Source organism: Dipteris shenzhenensis, chromosome 23 (assembly GCF_047967505.1).
Source record: "Dipteris shenzhenensis isolate YYH24624 ecotype China chromosome 23, Dip_SZ_1.0, whole genome shotgun sequence".
Lineage (NCBI taxonomy): Eukaryota > Viridiplantae > Streptophyta > Polypodiopsida > Gleicheniales > Dipteridaceae > Dipteris > Dipteris shenzhenensis.
Genome location: NC_141618.1, coordinates 43,400,331 through 43,419,991, shown reverse-complemented (window position 1 = coordinate 43,419,991; position 19,661 = coordinate 43,400,331). Strand labels below are relative to the sequence as shown.

The 19,661-nt window shown below is 41.8% G+C and overlaps 1 long non-coding RNA gene across 1 annotated transcript; it reads left to right on the top strand.

Annotated features, from left to right (window-relative positions):
* The first annotated feature begins 11,229 nt into the window (after positions 1-11,229).
* On the top strand, positions 11,230-13,018 carry LOC147887419 (uncharacterized). Its single transcript, XR_015543235.1, has 3 exons — positions 11,230-11,298; positions 11,410-11,656; positions 11,741-13,018. It is a non-coding gene; the product is annotated as an uncharacterized LOC147887419 (long non-coding RNA).
* Positions 13,019-19,661: the final 6,643 nt, after the last annotated feature.

Here is a 19,661-nt window from a genome sequence, read left to right as displayed (position 1 = left end):
ACATTTGAGAGAATCTAAAACCTTGAAACTACAAAAACAAGCAAAGTCAACTCAATAGAGTAAAGAGATCTTTGTATAGTGAAATGCCTAATCTACTCTACTATTATCCCATTTACTAGCTGGGCAGTTGTACCATGTAAAGGCATCTTAAAACTGAATCACTAGTTAAAAGCATTCCCGTGTGTTGAAACTGTTAAATTACACGGTGCAGTGGAAGAGAAACTGAACAAAGAATAGAGAGTACATAGCAAACTGTAGAGGAACAAAATTTTCCTTCAATACTGATGTAGTACAAATGATGGCTCCATCCACCCGTGCACTCCCATAGTGGAGCTTAGATGGCGATTTAGACAGATACTAGGTGAAGAGCTACTAGCTAGAAGATCTGATCTGATCTGAATTGATCTAATACAATGGACTGGGGAGGTCACCTCTTTATAGATATGAGGGCGGTAGTCGGATCAACCTAGTCAGTGGAACCGACCAGCCAACCTAGTCACGACGGTAAAGCTGACTAGTCAACCTAGTTGATGGAACTGACTAGTCGTCCATGGAATATTTAGGGAATATTCCTTATACCGTCGCCTCAGGGGCTTTCACCCCCGAACCCCCACCAGGGGGCTACTCCCCCCCTGGGACCCCCCAGCTAGGGGCCAACTAGCCCCTAGGTCCCAGCAAGAATAAGGGGCTCCCACATAATCACCTTTCTACCACCAATGGTCTCTTTTTATAGACCTCATCTGACATGCAAGTCAAGATCCATCCAATGTCCTAGCCTCACACATGGCTTCTCCTCATATGGGGGCCTTACAACTTGAGCACCTTGGACCACTGGTGGTTACCACCAGGAGGGTGGGGCATTGAGCATATCTAACAGAAAGTAAAAGCACAAAGTATCTTGCATATGCAAAGGGGATCGTAGAACCTAATAGATTTCATGCACCTTAACATCCTAAATAAGTATCCCTAATTATGTTGCACCTTTGTCTTATCACTAGGTAGGCGATAAATTTTGAGGACATGTGAAACAGGGGTTGTTGTAGGCTATAAAATCTGAGTGCCATTATAAGGCCAATCGGTATTCATTTGCTCCTAATCGCATTTTCTCTCAAAACCTATTAATTAGTCTGTCCCTCATTTGCAGAATCGTAAATTAACCTAAGGTAATGCTAAGGCAGTAATTTGATTAACGCCTTTATCTTGCCTCTGTAAGAAAATAGTACGCAGCGGAAGATAACAACAAAACGCAAGTACACGATGGAAAGCTGGAGAGAATACAAAAATTCTGATATACCAAACTGCTGATACAACTGATGGTTGGCTGTCCACCCGTGCGCTCTACAGACAGAGCTTCGATGGTGATCTAAACAGATGCTGGACGGAGGACTATGAGCGTGAAGAACTGGTGATCTGATGATAGGGGGTGGCCACTTATATAGTGTAAGTGGTTGACGGTCGGCCCTGTAATAGGCAGTCGGCCTAATAGACAGTCGGCCTGGAAGACCACCGACCCTTCAGAAAACATGCCGGCGGGCAGATGAAGGATCGCGCATAGGTCATACCGTCGGGCCTGGGGCTACCGGCAGCCCCCGGACCCTGCCACTGGGGGCTTTGCCCCCAGACCCCCACCGGGGGCCTGCGCCCCCCGGACCCCCTGCTATCGGGGGGGCTATCGCCCCCCCGAACCCCCCCTTTGTGTAGACGGGTATCTACTCTTGGCTCCTAAGTCGTCTCTACTCTAAGACCCCTTCCAGTGTCTAAACTGGGGATCCCTCCCAATATCTGATACCCATCATGGCTTCTCCTCATATGGGGGCCTTACAACATTGGGTACACAGAATATTGGTGGGTTACATGAGAGGTGGACATTTGAGCTAACTCTAACAGCCTCTCCCTACCTCGCTTCCCTCTCCATCTATCTGCATGTCTCTCCCTCCACTCCTCGCTTTTCCCGTCTCTAGCTCCCTAGCTGAGGAGAGGAGGTGGACAGAAACATCTTGAAGGCTGTGGAATTCTGTGACACATGGCAAATTCAATTTGTAGGTGTCCTAGCACTTATCTTAATCAAGCCCATGCCTCCCCCCTTCACAAAAAAAAAAAAAAAAAGCAATTTTTTCACGCTGGGGGGCCCTATTGGAACATTTATCTCACCCTTGTTGAGACACATAAAAATTTTGTGCATTAACATTTCCTCTCTTCTTTATTGATGATCATAGTAAACATAACTTGAGTTGGAGTCCAATTTAGCACATTGGTTATGCCTACCCTAGTACAACTTGAGCACCTTTTCCTCCATAGAGACCACACTAGTACATCTTTGTAGTTTCTACATATTGGGTATGTGAATTCTCCCAAAAATATCCCCTTCTAATTTAACCTCTGTTTCCTTAAGCTTGCTGCCCAAATCCAATTGTACTCCCCCAAAGATTTGGCTTCCCTACATCTTACAAAGAAATGAGTAACATCCTCTAATTGTAACAAGTTTCCCACTTCCCTGTCCCTAGACCTAATATTATTATCTTATGCCATAAGCATAGAGCCTTGTGGAGGTAATGAGCTAGGTAAGCATGTTTAGTTTTTGAGATTCACCATCTCAAATGCCTTCAAATCTTTTATTTCATACTTCAAATTAGAGTCTTGTGGGGTAATGAACTCGGTGAGCATGTTTAGTTTTTGGGATTCACCATCTCAAATGCCTTCAAATCTTTTATTTCATACTTTCCTAGGTTCCCTAGAGTACCACTTTTTGTTCATTGTTTATGTCACCCCAACATACACATCCCTTTTTAGAAATTATAAAAGATTTAGGTTTCTTGTCTCTTAATCTATCCTTTAGAAAATAAGAAAAGATGTACATACATATAACGAATGATTGCTAGACAAAGCATGCCTTGTATGGAACCTTTCCGTACTATATACTTTCAGGAGTTCCACATACAAGGAGCATCTCTTGGCTATGAACTTGGAACTACTCATCGTTACCACAATCCTTGGAATCTCTATTCATCCCATCAACCTTGAAGGATTATTTGATTCACATTCCTGATTACAAGTTTAGCTCACATCTTCTCTTGAGACCCAAATGTTTTAAGAATCCATTTAGCTACCATTCTACTAGCCATCTATTTGAGATCTAACATATCTACTCCATCCTACTCTCTAGAAAGGACTATAATTGTCATGACAATGATAATTCTAGACTTTAGGGGAGAGGGACCATGTCAAATCATGTAAAGCATCCGACTTAGGGGATTTTGGTAGTAAAGTGCTAATAGTGGAGGAGGTTCTGTGGGAGTAGGCATTGCTAAGTGGGAGGACATACAGGGGTTGACACTAAGGTAGTGGCTAGAGACATGTAAGGGGTAGAAGGCTAAGTATGTCCATAAAGTGTAGAATAGAAGGAATTGAAGAATAGCTTATGTGGCCATGTCATTGGCATGATTGGGTGGAGAAGACACAACTTTCATCTCTCATGTTTCCTTGGTTACAAGCGATATCCGATCTAGCTTTTGGAATTGCAAGCTGCAAAAGGAACCTTCTAAAGATATGTTGCATCTAGATGAGGGTCTTCCTAGGGGGATGCCAGCAAGAGAAAAAGTATACTAACTTTCCCACCATCTAGTGTTTAAGAACCTAGATTTTTCACTAAGTTTACCTACATTACTTTGCATTTTCCCATCTTTTTTTGTATCCAAGAGATATGCCATCGAGGCTTTTGATGATCTCTTCTCCAAATACATTCTTGTGTTAGTAGCTCCTTTTGGTAATAGGGTAGGTTCTTGTGGTTCTTCTCTAGACTTTTCATCCCTATTTGGTTAGGAGATCCTAAAGGATCCACCATAATGTTATGCCTTGTACGGGTTGTTTCGGCTCTAGGGTTCTCGTTGATGTCGAGGTGGGGATGTTTGAAATGGTGTTTTTTTCTTTATTTGCCTCATTTCCTATTATGGATGCTTCATAATAGAATTTCCATGACACATTGAGATAATTTTATCATGGTGGTCCTCTAGTTCCAATCAATGGTACATGAGATATACTAGATCAAAGTCCTCTCTAGCACTACTTATGTAGTGCAAAGTTACTCACAAATAACCTGAATAGAAATGAATGGTTTCCAATGGATATATAATGTATGATAGAGACTACCATTTGTAGTACTTGAATATTGATTGACATCGTTTTTGAAGGAGTGGAGGTGAGGGTACCTAGCTGATGGGAGGTTGATAGAGGCATTTCCACATTTCATAGAAGATGAGATTAGAAATTGTCCCTATGCCACTCAAAGGTTGCACTTGGGTATTTTATTCTAGTACCTATAAACATGAACATACTCTAGCCGAGGTGATAGTTCATCTTCATCCTCAATCTCTACAAGGTTATCCATGTTGATTGTGATGGTAGCTTTTCCTTGTACCTTCACGTATCTAAAGTTGGCATCATCTCTAGCCTACTTTAAGGTTCTTAACCCTTTTTGTTTTTCCTTATTTTGATAGAGTTGCTCTAGGATCTACATCCAATTATTTGAGTCTTTACAAAATGTTTATAGAGGCAATTACATATGTGGTTTTGGATTCTTCACTGAAGATGCCAAGATGGATTTCCAATCCAAAAGTCCACTTTAAGGGATTGATCTCCTTAAATAAACGCTATTGGAACACCGATCATGTCTAAGTTGGGAGGTCCTCACACAAATTATTCTTATATAATGATCTCATAGAAACTGATTTACCTTTTAAAATCTGTAAGCACAAACAAATGCCTATAGGAAAGATGAAGGTTTTGATTATAATGTCCTTTAGGATTCCTATTTGCCTCACCATCGTACCATCTGCTACTAATTTGAATACCAGTGATGTGGCTTCCATGCATGGATCACCACCTTCTCCCAGAATTGTTTAATGACATGTTGATTCTTGTGTCACCATCTAGGATGGTTGTCATCCTTTGTTGTTAGTAGGTCATTGGGAGCATAGCATTGGTATAAAGTTTGTCTATTGTCACCTTGGGTATATGAACTCCCATTTGTTTGTGCCATCACTATTGGTCTCTTGGGCACTGGAATCTTTCCTTTTTTGAGCTGAGGGAAGCCACCCCTTTATCTAATCAAATAGATATCTCCATAATTTTGAGCATTCTGGTAGTGTGGTCAGTATGGTCATCTTAGTGGACAAGAAGGCAATTCTCTCGCTATGTCCTTGGTTCCTTCTATTATATAGCCCATGATTGATGATGTTTAACAGGACACATTTCCCTCTTCTCCAAGCCCTTGAATGATTGGATGTATTACAACACCTTGTATAGTAAATATGGCTTGGATTCAGAGTCATTTGCTGATACCTTTGCATCCACCTTGGTAGATACATCTATAGGTTTTCTTGGGTTTGGAATAGGGGTAAGTTTAGGATGAATAGTATATGGACCCTTTTCAGAAGGAGGCTTTAGGGTTCAAAAGGAGGGTTCAAGGTTCAAAAGGATGTTCTAGGGTTCAGAAGGAGGTTCTAGGGTTCAGAAGTGAGTTGAAGATTAGAAGGGGGATCAGGGGATCAAGGTTAGAAGAGAGATCCAATGTTCATAATAGAGTACATGGTGGAAAACTCATCTCCCTCATAGCTCACAGGGGTCAAGGTTTGAGGAACTAATCTAGAGGTAAGGGTTAAGGGGAAGTTTAGGAGTGGGAGAGAAAGAAGGTGTAAGAGCAAGGGCATGGGCTAGAGAGAGAGGATAAGGGAGGAGTTGCAAGGTTGGAGGAGAGGGGAGAAGGGGACAAGGTTAGGGCATGATTTTGGATGTGGATTGCAAGGGAGCATGGACACTTGGAGACAATTGCATAGAACACCAAAATGGAACTCAACACAATGCCCCAAAGAGTGTGGGCTTCATTCCATCATGGGGTATTTATACAAGTTGGAGAGCTTCTCTCTCTGCATGTAGGAATTATAGGACTTTCTCTCTCTACATGTAGAACTTACATCTAGGATGTGCATGTAGAAGCTACATGTAGGAGTTGCATGTAGGAGTTGCATGTAGAAATTGCATGTAGAAGATGCATGTAGGACTTGCATGTAGGAATCATATGTAGAACTTGCATGAAGGACATGCATGTACGAGTTGTTGCATGCAGAACATGCATGTTGGATTCCTAAGAGAGATTTTTTTCTAGCCTTATGTAAGTACAAGTGAAGCTTTGTTGCTACTCCACACACACATTCTGTGCTACTTGAGTCCATTTTGACATGGAGTTGGAGGGGGGGAGGGGTTTGTGATAGGGGGGGGTTGGAGGGGGGGTGGAGGGTCATGGTGCAGGGGGGTGGAGCTGAAGGGAGTGGGGGTGTGAAGGAGGGGGGGTTGTGGAGGGGGATGGGTGGGGGTAGAGGAGGTCGGGAAAAGGAAAGGGGTGGGTGGTGGTGGAGGGGAAGAAAGGGGTGGTGGTGGTGGTTGAAAAAATTGATGGACGAAAAAATTAACGTAATTTGAAAGGGAGGTGGAGATGATCACCTACAACACTCTGCCAAATCTTTGTTGACATAAGGGGATTGTGAGGGCAAATGGACGGTGGGTGGATGGCTAGGTCATCGCCGTGAGAAGAGCTTGAAGAAAAATCGACGATGAGGATGGGAATAGGATGGTGATCAATGGAGAGGGAGAGGGTCTTGCATAAGGCTTGTAATTTGGAAGAGCATGGAGGCTAGATGTGGAAGAATAAGAAAGAGGGGGTGGAGAAGGTTATCATAGGGATGGAAGTGGGAAGGGTTTAAAGTTAGGGTTAAACCCTACAACCTTCCCGTGCCCATAACTTTCCATGGTTATCTCAGATCACTTTTCTGTAAAAGGGAGAAATGTTCAAAAATTTGAGCTCTACTTGGTGCCTATTAGATGGCTTGATTTGTTCTTTAAGTGGACGTTGCTTAATAAATATAAAATTTCTTAAACTCGTCACTGAAGGTTTCTACTCCGGATTCTTATTTTTGGCTAGAGTTAGATTTTTTTAAAACTCTACAAGCCCTTGAGTGATATGTCGATGAGAGTTCATGGTGGTTTATTTTTTACAAATACTTGTGTATGTATACTTTTTACATAAGATGCTAGTCTTCTCAACAATGGTGCCAAATGTTGGCTCTTTCCCTCAACTTTCGCAAGATGAGTAGGGTGTCCAGGGTGTTTAGGGTTTCGAGGCTTTTTGTCACTTATAGATGTATCGATGTCGTCGTTGTTATAGTATGCGTGTAGCTTAGGACCTTGGGTTGTATTCCGATGAGACATAGGCTCAAGTGGGAAGCAAACATTGTGCATGCTTGGAAAGGAACACTCATGGGGTAATAAAGGCTTTTACCTCCATTTGGCTTTTAGGGTTTAGAAAGAGTTTCATGGTTTGAAAGGATATTTTAGGGTTTAAAAGGAGGGTTCAGAGTTCAAATGGAGGTTCCTGGGTTCAAAAGGAGCTTAAGAGAGTTCAAGGTTAGAAGGGGGATCAAGGTTAGAAGGGGGATCCAGGGTTTATAATAGAGTACATGGTGGAGAAATTGTCTCCCTCATAGATCATGGAGGTCAATGGATGAGGAACTAATCTAAGAGGGTAAGGGTTTAGGGGAAGCATAGGAATGGGAGAGAAAGAAGGTGTAAGAGCATGGGTATGGGAGAGAGAGAGAGGAGAAGGGAGGAGGAGAGGGAGAGGAGGAGTTGCGAGGTTGGAGGAGAGGGGAGAAGAGGATAAGGTTAGGACATGCTTTTGGATGTGGAGTGCAAGGGACCATGGAGACTTGGAAACAATTACATAGAACACCAAAATAGAACTCAACACAATGCCCCAAAGAGTGTGGGCTTCATTCCATCATGAAGTTGGAGAGCTTCTCTGTTTGCATGTAGGAATTATAGGGCTTTCTCTTTCTACTTGTAGAACTTGCATTTTGGATGCGCATGTAAAAGTTGTATGTAGGAATTGCATGTAGAACATGCATGTAGAAACTGCATGTAGGACTTGCATGTAGGAATCATACTTAGAACTTGAATATAGGAGACGCATGTTGGAGTTGCATGTAGGACTTGCATGTAGAACATGCATGTTGGATTCCTAAGAGAGTGGGGAGCTTTGCCACTACACACCAACATTCTATGCTACTTGAGTCCATGTTGACATAGAGTTAGCACTAGGACCCTTTCTACTTCCCTCCTTTTCCTCAATGTCCCGACTTATTGTGGTTCTTGGGAGGGATGATTGAATCTTCCTAAAAAAATTGACCAATAGATGTCCCTAAAGATGATGAAATTATGACCATGTTTTGTTTCAAAATATAATGGATTATCATCATCTCTCTGCTTGTTCTTATGCACATGACCATCGATCTCTCATTGGCTTGCACTTGCTCTTCCATAGTCTATTGAGAGGCAGTAGCCTTGGCCTTGTGCTTCTTTTACAATTGTATGATTGCATTCAAGGGAGCTATAACCAATCCTTCCTTGCCATATACTCAATAAGCTAAGAATTGTCACATTTAGCTTGGTTTTAGGGTTTCTTGATCTTCGGATTGGACAGTCTTTGTACAGATGCTCCACATTTGGTACTAGTGTGGTTTATTTGCATACTGCACACTAGACCATATCTCCATGAGGATCGAAATGAGGATTTCTTAGCCCTCTCTACCTATCCTAGAACATAAGTATTGATTCATTTAGTTCATGAGATTGGGTCTCAATCCCTCAACAGTCGTGTCTTTCATAGGAGTACTTGACTTCTTAGGTTCTTTTGCCTTTGGAGTACTAGAGGGGTGAAGCAACATTCAATTCCTAAAAAATTGGTTGATGAGGTTGGCTCTCGATTTGTTAATAACCAAATTCTTTTGAGCCCTTAGTTTCTTTGGCCTTTACACTAAAGGGGTGAGAAACCTCCAACAAAGTGATTGTAGCTTTGTCACCAAGCATAGTCCCCATCATATTGTTTAGGCTAATTCTAGCTCATATAAAACTTGCAAATGAAGTGTAACTATAAGCATAGTCCCCATCATATTGTTTAGGCTAATTCTAGTTCATATAAAACTTGTAAATGAAATGTAATTATACTTATACCCATTCACACCCACACATTTTAGCCGATTGCTCTAAACGTTGTTTTTTGTTTTTGCGTTGTACTGAAATTGACAACGCCCTCATTATGCGGTGACCAAGATGAAATCCTGAGGTGCCCATAGGGCTTGAGCTCAAGACTGGCACATACACACCCTTACGTTTTAGTCGCTTGGTCTAAACACTGTTGGCAAAAGTTCATCTATGCCTACTCGAGTTGTCCCATATAGTGATAGGCAAATGCGTTGCTTTTTGATTCCAATTTTGCCCTCCCACAACCTCTAGACATACTCCAAACTCCTGCACAAAATTTACATTCAAGAAATTATGAGTACTCCCAATCAACAAGGATGTGCAGAGTCTTACCCATGGCTGATCTCATCTTTGCTAACTGTGAGGTCATTGATTTATTGGACAATTCATTCTCATATGTCCTTTTTCTTACAAACCGAAGGGTCTACTCTGCTTTCTTTGAAAATTTGTCGCTAAAAATTTGTTGTATCTTGATATTTCTTAAAGAAAATTCCTTTTTCCATAGCATCTTCATAAATCTTCGCATAGGGTATTGCATCCTCGAGGATCTTTGCATTATTCTTGCTTACCTCCTAGAGCTTGCGCATGTTTGCTAGTGGTTCAACCTTGCCATCGCTAACCTAATATAGTCAATTGGCCCTTTGTTATCATTTATGGCTCCTAGACCCATGTCGGCATGCTTCCCTAATCTTGTCGGATTAAGTCCACTAATTTGAGGATTAGCATCTAATTACATAACAAGAAGCATATTTTAGAACCCAACTCCTCTGGTTGTGTGACTTATGTGTCATGTATGTGCTGTTTGCAGAGGTTTTACTTGTGGTGGATTTCGATCATCATGTACATGATGGAAGTTCAAGACATGGGCCACATAGATATCCTAATAGTTTAGCCATTGAGTCAAATGGCAGAGCAAGGACATCCATTTTGGTTTGTCAGAGTCTCTTATTCGTTCACATCACATGGCCTACAAAATGGACCACCTCCTACCCCTAGGATAAGTAGGCCGACCAGGAATTAGGGAGATGTATATGCATTTTTCATTGTCCAAAATAGTCCAATTGTTATCATGATAGCTGTGGCGTATTGGTCTAGTTTAGGTCTATGTATGTATCCTCTACCCCTAGATAAGAGATTATCACTCCCTGACAACCAACAACATGTGTGCATGAGTCCTAGGGCTTGAGCACACCTGAAGATCTACAGCAAGGCACCTGACACTCAAGTGCAGCAGAAGAGGAAACTAGACAGCCTCACTACCCCGTAGTAGTGTTGGAATTAATGTATTAGGGAATTGCCAATGTTAGGTTAGTTATCTAAGGTTCTTTCTTCCGAACCACAGTTGAAGGTTGAGTTACTTTGGTAATGTCATTCTTGCATCTCGTCATAGACACTTCAGCTAGCTCCCTCGGATGCCCTGTTTTTTGGTCGGTTCGAGCTTGTTCGAGGCATCCCACATACTTCTAGAGCTTGGTGTCTCATTTTGTGAGCTTTCTCCTGCTGGGCATCTCCTCAAGTGCTGCTTTTGAGCTGAAACAGGCTACTGGTCAACTGATTTAGGGATGTTTTTGCCATGTTCTGAAGACTACACAACTGGCTGCCTCATTTATTGAGAAAATCGCCTCTCCTAGAAACCATTCCAGCTGCTGTTTGGCTTGTTTTTGGCAGTTTTCTTTCCTGTTTTGAAGGGGTGGATTAGGCCGCCTCTTTCTATTGGGTTTTCCCTACTGGACAGTTACTGATCCTCGATTCTTGAGAAGAAATCCCTAATTTTGAGCTGCTGCACACTGTCTATAGTCAAATTTGAGCAGATTTTTGAGCAAAACGAGAACTTTTTTTGGTCGAATCTTGCTTCCTATCTGAAACAAACTTTCTAATGCATTGGGAGCTCAGTCAACTCATTTATGGTGCTGACCCATTAGAATAGGACTGTATCTCATGCACAGCTTGTAAATCTCAGTTTTATGGCCTATAGGCATGCTTGATTAATAAATATGAAAGAGAACCTGCTTTCAAAATCATAAGATAATCGAAAGTAACTCTCACCTTCAAAATAACATAAAACATTTAGGAAATCAAAAGTAAATGATAAGATAATAGAAGAAAATCTAGCCTTCAAAACAATACACAATATTTTGGCACTTCCTCCGGGAAGAACTGGGTATTTCTGATTAGTTTTGATTACCCATTCAGTTGAGAATTATCTTGGTAAGGTCCTGCCTTAAACTTTCTTCCATTTTGAATATTTTGTGCCCATAAAATTTGGGGCTTTTCGTCTCCTTTGTTTGCATGGGAATATTTGACATTTGTGTGCACCAGTTATCATGGCTCCGAATGCGAACGATGTATTCCTCGTACAGGAGGACAAGTTGGATGGCTCAAACTATTCACTTTGGAGTTTTATGATAAGAAATCTTATTGTTGCAAAGAAATTGTGGGACTATGTTCCTTGGGGATTTGGAAAGACTTTCAGATATAGCTCGAGGCACGCCTCTACAAGGTGCCGAATGTGGTAGGCAGCAAGCCCAGCCACGGGTACCAGGGGCCCAAATCAAGAGCAACAAAGGTCAGGTTTCAGGAATTTACAAGCATTGTCACTTATTCTACTTTCATTGAAAAGGTCTATGATACCGCATACATGTTCTTGTAGTCTCAAAGGCTTCATGGGACATATTGGAAGCTATATTTCAGGCACACAAGGCAAGGATCTCATTCTTGAAGCGTGATCTTGGTCATGTCAGTATGGGGGAAGCTGATTCTATGTCAGATCATCTTACGAAGATTTAGGATGTGAGAGAGCACCTCCTAAACATTGATGAAGTGATACTCGATGCCCAGTTGATCTACACAACTTTAAACTCCTTACTGGAGTCTTATATGACATTTCACAGGTCGCTCAATCTCTCCGTAATGGGTGGTGCCATGCCACTTAACTTTCAGGAGCTTGCGGACCTTTTGTTGCAGAGGAGCAGACAAGGAAAAATAAGTCATTGCGAGATGGAGAGAATGCATTTGTGGCAAAGCATAAAAGGGCAAAGGAAATTTTGGTAGCTATCAGCCTGACAGTGGTGCTTCTAGGGACATCACATCCAGAAGGGGCATGTTTGGCAAGATTGCAGCTGCACTTGTTGGTAGGAAGGTTTCATGTGCTAGCTATTCTCCTTATCCTATTCAGGAAATAGGAGAGATTAGCCGTTGATGGGTCAGACTTTCTCCATCATGATGTCCTTTATGTGCCAGAAATTAAGAACCTTCTTTCCTCTTTTGCAAAGTTTGGTTGTCACATTTGAGGATGCTAAGTGCATAGTTCATGATAGAGAGAATGATTACGCCTTGGTCACTACAATGATACTTTGTCATGGGCTATATTGGCTAGATGCATATGAGAGGCATTCTAATGATGCATGCATCGCTTCCAATTTTACCTCTGCTATATATGATGCAAATCCAAGGCATGCCAGGTTTAGGAATGTGATTTATGGCAGTCTTATGCCACTTCAGAGGTTGTAAATGATAGATGCTCTACCATATTCGAAAATTGCACTTGTGCGCAATATGCTTGTGATGGTATGAGGGCACCTATATTTAGTCACTTTTATGATGACTTCTCCAGACATGCATGGGTGTATTCGAATCTAATGTGTTTCTGAGTTTTCAATATTATGTCTATGGCAAAGAATGAGTCAAGACACAAGGTGCAACTCTCAGTGGGGGGAGTCTTTGTCAAATGCTTTTTATGCATATTTATTGGAGAAGGGCATTGTACACCATTGCACTAAGCCATACATTCCACAACAAAAAGGTGTGGCAGAAAGGTAAATTGATTACTCATGGAGATGGCTAGATGTATCCTAAATGCAAAGTAGATGGAATTAATCATGTGTGTCGCACGTATATTGAACATATGCCCTACAATCATGAGTGACACACATGTATGGAATCGATGTGTCCTACCATCATGTTTACCACACATCTATTGATCCGATGCCGTACAAAGGCATTAAGGTTGATTATGCCCTTTCACGCTCGACTTGTGATAAAACCAGCAGTGCATATTTTCGTACTTTTGGTTTCTTAGCATATGCATGTGTGCCTTAGGATCTTAGAGGAAAGTTGGATGATAAGGCATTGAAATGCATTTTTGTGGGCTATAATAAAGACAGTAAGGGACATAGTGAAACACTCGAATCCTATTTGTTGGGAATCATGGGTGATGGCACGCTCATTAACCTCCGAGCCTATCTCTTTGATAACATACTTACCAGAAGAATACACACGTTTCAAAAACTCGCATGCTAATGACAGCCCCAATTCCCTAGATGGATCTAGTCTGCCACATGGCATCAATCTAGGGTACCTCTTGAATGCATCTTTTACCCCTCTCTTTGGAGCATACTTATATTCATTTGCCCTTAGGCACATTTACACATTTAATGCATTTAAGGCCCATAGCCTTAGATCCATCTAGTTCGTGTCCTGTCACCCTTATCAAGGACCTTGACACTGATTCCTTTGATCATTTACATGAAGTGCTAATGCGACAATTGACCCTCTGAAGGAAAATATCCTTTCCTTTAGCGTTTGTGTTATCTCAACTTGAGCATAACATTCCTTTTCTCTTTTCAGGCATCAACATCCTCGATGATAAAATTTGGTAATGCTCTTTGCATCTGATACATGGATTTTCAAGTAGCCTTAAATAGAGGTAAACCATGCCATGCAACCAACACCATGGGTATCCTCCGATTGCGTACTTGCATTATTTTTCGGTCCAGGATTCTTGTTGGTTTGCGCATTGCATTATCCTCTATCTCCTGAAACAAAACAACACCGTCAATTAGTGAGTCACTTGCATGTAAAACATGAAACACTCGGTGCACCTTACAACCCTGTGGTAATTCTAATTTATAGGCTACCTTGTCTAATTAACCATAGCTCACAATATTGGGGTGATAGCTTAGCACACTCTTCTGTAGTCAAAGACTTGGATGTGAAGGGATTCTGAGAAAAAACTTTTTCTCCTTCCTTAAATTCCCTAATGGATCTATTTTCATCTGCATATGCCTTAGCTCTATCCATAGCCTGGCGAATGTTAGCTCTTGCAACAAGTGCTAGCATCTCCCGCATCTGAACCACAAAGTTCACGGCACTAGGCATTTTTGAGGTATTTCAATTGTAGTTGGATTTGCTGGTCTATAACCATAGTTCATAAAGCTTGAACGGGTTGATCCCTATAGAGGAATATTTTCTATCATTGTAGGCAAATTCTAACAATGGCAACCACTTGTCCCACTTATGTTGCCTTAATGAAAGATATGCTCTAAGCATATCTTCCAAAGTCTAATTGACTATTTCTGTCTAACCATCCGTTTCTGGATGATCTCCACTAGGGTCTCAAACACTGCAGTCCAAAAATGAATGGTAAACTTAGCATCCCTGTTTGACACTATGGATCTGGGTAATCCATGTAGATGAAATATATGTTTAATAAAAAAATCTGCCACTTGCGAGGTACTAATAGACTCTCTAGTCGGAATGAAGTGAGCCATCTTGTTGACGATCAACCACCACAAGGATAGAATCATATCCACCTTATGTCATAGGTAAACCTATTATAATGCCCATGGAAATGCTCTCCCACCTACCTAGTGGTATTTCCAAGAGTTGTAAATGTCCGGGTGGCTTCACCTGCTCTTCTTTACTCACTTGACATGAAAAATGTGTCATGTATTCATGAATATGTTTTTTCATTTTGGCCAAAAGAAATCTCGTTTCACGAGATCATATGTTTTTTTGACTCCTGGATGTCCCACACATGGGCTATCATGGCATTGTTGAATGACTATCCTGACATCAACACACTATTCAAAATTTTTGGACTTGTGTAAAGTCCAATTTGAGAAATGGACTAAAAAATAGTCCAAAAATTTTGAATATACTAGTAATGTTGTTTTTTAACTAGATTTGCCAACTCAAAACAAAAGATTTAATGATTTTCAACTAGATTTGCCAACTCAAAACAAAAGATTTAATGATTTTGAACTAGATTTGCCAACTCAAAACAAAAGATATAATGATTAAGTACTAAGAACATCAATGCATAACCAAATCTCTTACAAAGGTGGTCTACATAAACATCTTCATAACTTCACAAAAATCTCTTACAAAGTGGTCTACATAAACATCTTCATAACTTCTTGTGAATTGAGCAACTATTACCTAAGAACATCAATACATGACCAATAATAGATGACCAATTCTCTTACAAAGTGGTCTACATAAACATCTTCATAATCACCTAAGAACATCAATAGATGACCAATTCTCTTGGAAAGGTGGTGTAAATAAACACCTTTATGTATAAGTGGTGTGCACACACCTTTATGACCATTTCTTTTAGAAAGATGGTGTACATAAAGCCCTTAGAAAGGTAGTGTAGATAAATCCTTTTATGTGTAAGCAGTGTACATATACACCACACTTGGTATTAAAAAACACCGTTAAGTATAAAATGGCCCTCATAAACAATCTTTATACACAATAATGAGAGCAAAGAAATCAAAAAAGTAGTAAACTTTTTATTAGATATTAGCTTTACATAGAAGTTCAAAACTTGTGATTTCAAAGCTGTTAGCCAACATGTTACTCAGTACCAATGTCCTCAATGCCAGGCCCTTGACTACCAGGGTCCTGACTAATAGGCTGCTCTAAGACTGGAGTCTCAGTAGCAAGGTCCTTACTAGTTTGCTCTCAGTTCCAAGCACCTGACTAGTAGGCTACTCTAGAGTCTCATGACCAAGTTCTTGGTAAGTAGGGACCTGGCTACTAGGTTCCTGACTAGTAGGCTGCTTTGGAGTCTGTAAGGTCATGGTTGAAGAACCATCTATGCCTCCTGGTAACTCCTCCTGGTCATGCTTTGCCTCGTCCATACCTTCTTTGAGTAAGGCTTCCTTGCTTGATCCACTTGCCTGTCCTTCACCCAAGATCAATCCACTTGCCTGTCCTTCATCCAAGAACAAGGGTGCCTTCCTCACTTTTAATTTTAAGGGAAGTGCTTCCACCTCTTTAGCCTTACCTTTACCAGTGACGTGCTGTAGTACTGTAACTTCTTGCTGCCGTGAACCTTCCCGTATGATGAGTGGAACCTCCTTGACTCTAGTTGACAATTGATCACCCTTATTCTTTGTGCGGATTTCTTCTTGTCGTAAGTCATCGGATGCAGAGCTTTCATCCTCATCATCACCTGAGCTAGAATCATCACCCTCAGACTCACTACCCTCTTCTTTGACATTTTCCTCCTCAAAGAAAGTAGTGCAAATGTAATATGTGTCAAAGAACTCAATTTGATGGGGGGTATCAATGACATTTACATTTCTACCTTGGTGTAGCAATTTCTCAGCAGCAAAACCCATTCGATACAATGCTACTTCCCACCCATCATTCAATAAATTCTTTGTCATCTCTAGTATCACATCAGGATCCATCGGCTTTCTGTAATCCACCATTGCTGCATCAAGCTTAACCTTATGGTCCTCAAAGTAATGAAGCTCGAGAGTCCTTAAAGGAGTTTGGATTAGATTACCACCACCCCTCGATAAGAAGCACATCAAGAAAGGCTGCAAGACTTGAATGGTAGTGCCTTCCAAGACAGTCATATGATTACGCAGGACTATACCATGGTATACTTTTGAAAGTAAATACCCAAATGAAGATGTCAAACTCGCATATAGGGCATCCCTTTGTGATTCTGTCACGAACAGGACCAACGTTGATCTTTTCTTATCTGCCATAGGACCTTCAATAATAAACCGCACAAGTTCAACTATCCGTGACACTACAAGGTCTTGCAATTCATCTATGAAAAATATGCATGGCTTCTCCCAAGCATGACTGCTCATTGTTATGAAATGCTCCGTATCAATGCCATTGATGTGTGCAAATTTTGTATCATTCTCTGATAGCAGGATATGATAAGAGAAGCTGAATGGAGAACCATCATCTAAACCACCAATTGCTCTACCTTGGGTACTGGACTGCAAGGCCTTTTTCTTAATGTCCATATATTCTGTCTCAACAACCTTTGGCATTTTAGCTCTTAGATCCTTTGTTGGTGTGGCATCTGCATCCATTGAAGCCAACCACTTTCTAGCCCATGTCTTATCAAGGAGTTGACCTAGGCTAAGTGCTTTCTTCTTATCCACATCAATTGACTTGCCAGCTAACTCATCATCAGATTTCAATAAAAATAATAGTTCCGAGAGAGCAGCCTCACTTTGAATCATTCGGGTGACCACTTCATCTAAGTTGCTATGCTTGCTCTTCTTTCCAAAGAAGCAGTCACCACTTAGGATCTTCTTGCATACTTCTTCTGTTATTGCATCTGGAACAAACCTTAAAGCTCTCCACCAAACAATAGACATCGGTTTCTTTATTTCTTTCCTCTGAGTTGCAATGTGCTCTAGTGCCTCAAAGGATATCTTTCCTGTTTCATATGCTTGGCAAACATCCACGATGCTCTGAAACACTGAGTCCTCACGGAAGACAATGCAGGTAACATCCCTGTATCTTGCAACGGTGGTGTTCAAATCCTTTGCCTCAACCTTATTACCTGGTATGCCTTGCGTATTGCTTACAACACCTTTCAAGCATCTATAGAACCGAGTCCTCTTTGCCATGTACTCCGATGTAGGTCTCCTGCCCTTCACTGTTTGTGGCTTTCCACAGCCCATCCATAACTCCCTTGCCTTTATCAAGATCTCAGAAAGAGAAGAGCTTTTTTTCAACCTAAATGGAGCAGAATTCAGCCTCTCTGATTCTAGAATGTACTTCGAGTCATCATTAAATATGTATATATGACAAATGACCGTTGAAACTTTTCCATCCACTCAATCTGTGGCAAGTTTCATTTTCTTCCCTCATCAAGGGTGATCCTGCAAGCCTCACAAAAGTGTTGCCCATCAATGGGCTCAAACCTGCATCTTTCTAAGAATCTATTCTTTGCCAGCATGTATCTCTTCTCGATGTCACTCCCATATCGGCTTTGGTACAAAGCCTCTCCATGAACAAAGTCACTCCTTCTAAAGTTCTCAAAAGCATCAAGAAAGTCCACGCGCTTTTGAAATGTGACATCAGGCAATGTAGGATCATCTTCTTGAAGTCTCTTAAATGCCATAGGACGAAGAGTGATATAAGTGGCAATGGGAGTTCTTGTTTTCCTTGTATCTTCATACAATTTGCGTGCAAATATCTTATCGAGCTTTCTTTGATTTGTGAACAATGAAGCTCGATCAATAAGCATTGTGGCCACGCTGAATTGTGAAAATCCCCAAATGTATCCCTCATTCTCTGGAGGATGTAAGTCCACCACACTTATAGAAAAGTCTTCGAGACTTATACCTTCTTCTTGCTGATCTTTCTCTTCATCGCTATCTAATTTTTCACCTGGTTTTAAATAGCCTGCACTTGAGTGATCTCCACGTGGAGTAGGAGTCATTTTTGCTCTCTTTCTGGGAATAGCTATAGCACTTGAGTCTGCTCCACGATCACTCCTTCTTGTTCCTGTAGTTGCAGCAGTCGATGGCATAGGTACAGTTGGAGATACTGTAGTTACACTTGTTGGAGTTACCGGAGTTACCGCCACAGATATTGACGGTATTGAGAACTGGAAGCCATGGAAGCTATAGTTTTCTGAAAAACAATCAAAAATACAAAATGAGAAATACAATGATTTTCAAACTCAAAATATTAAATAAATTTTTAATTAAATATTCTTTTAAGTTTTATTTATTTTTAATTTTTAAAATAAAATATTTTTTTTCTTTTTTAATTATTTAATTTTAATTAATTAGTTTATTTTTATATTTAAAATTTAATTTAATTTTTTGATTTTTTTAAAGTTTTATTTATTTTAACTTTTTTAATTTTGACGAGACAGGACGAAGGAAAGCGCGGGGAAGGGGGAGCGGGGGGAGCGGGAGGGGACGACGGCAGGGACAAGGAGGGGGCGTGGGGCAAGGGAGAGACGGAGGGGGCTCGGGCGGGGAGGGGGAGGCGGAGGGGCATTGCTGCCCCGCAACAGGTGAGCCCCTCCCCCTCCCCACCCGCGCTCCCTCCCCTTGCCCCATGCCCCCTTACCCTCCCACGCCCGCCCCTTGCCTGCCACCTTGCGATGTCCCCCTCCTCGCCCCTCGCCCGCCCCCTTGCCCTCCCCACCCCCACCTCTTCCCTCCGCCCACCCCGCACCTGTTGCACATGCAACAGGTGGGGGATCCCCACCTGTTGCGCACGCAACAACAGATGTCCTCCCCCTCGTCCGCCCCCTTGCCCTCCCCGCCCCTCGCCCGCCCCACGTCCCCCCTTCCATCCGCCCACCCCCTTGCTCTCCCCACGCCCCCCCTTCCCTTCCCCTTGCCCCCTGTTGTGCACGCAACAGGTGGGGGATCCCCCCACCTATTGCATGCGCAACAGGTGAGGGGGCATCGCCCCCCTCCCCGCCCCTCTCGCCCGCTTGCCCTCCCCACGGCCCCCTCCTTCCCCCTCCCCCCCTCCCCTCGCCCGTCGCCCCTCCCCTC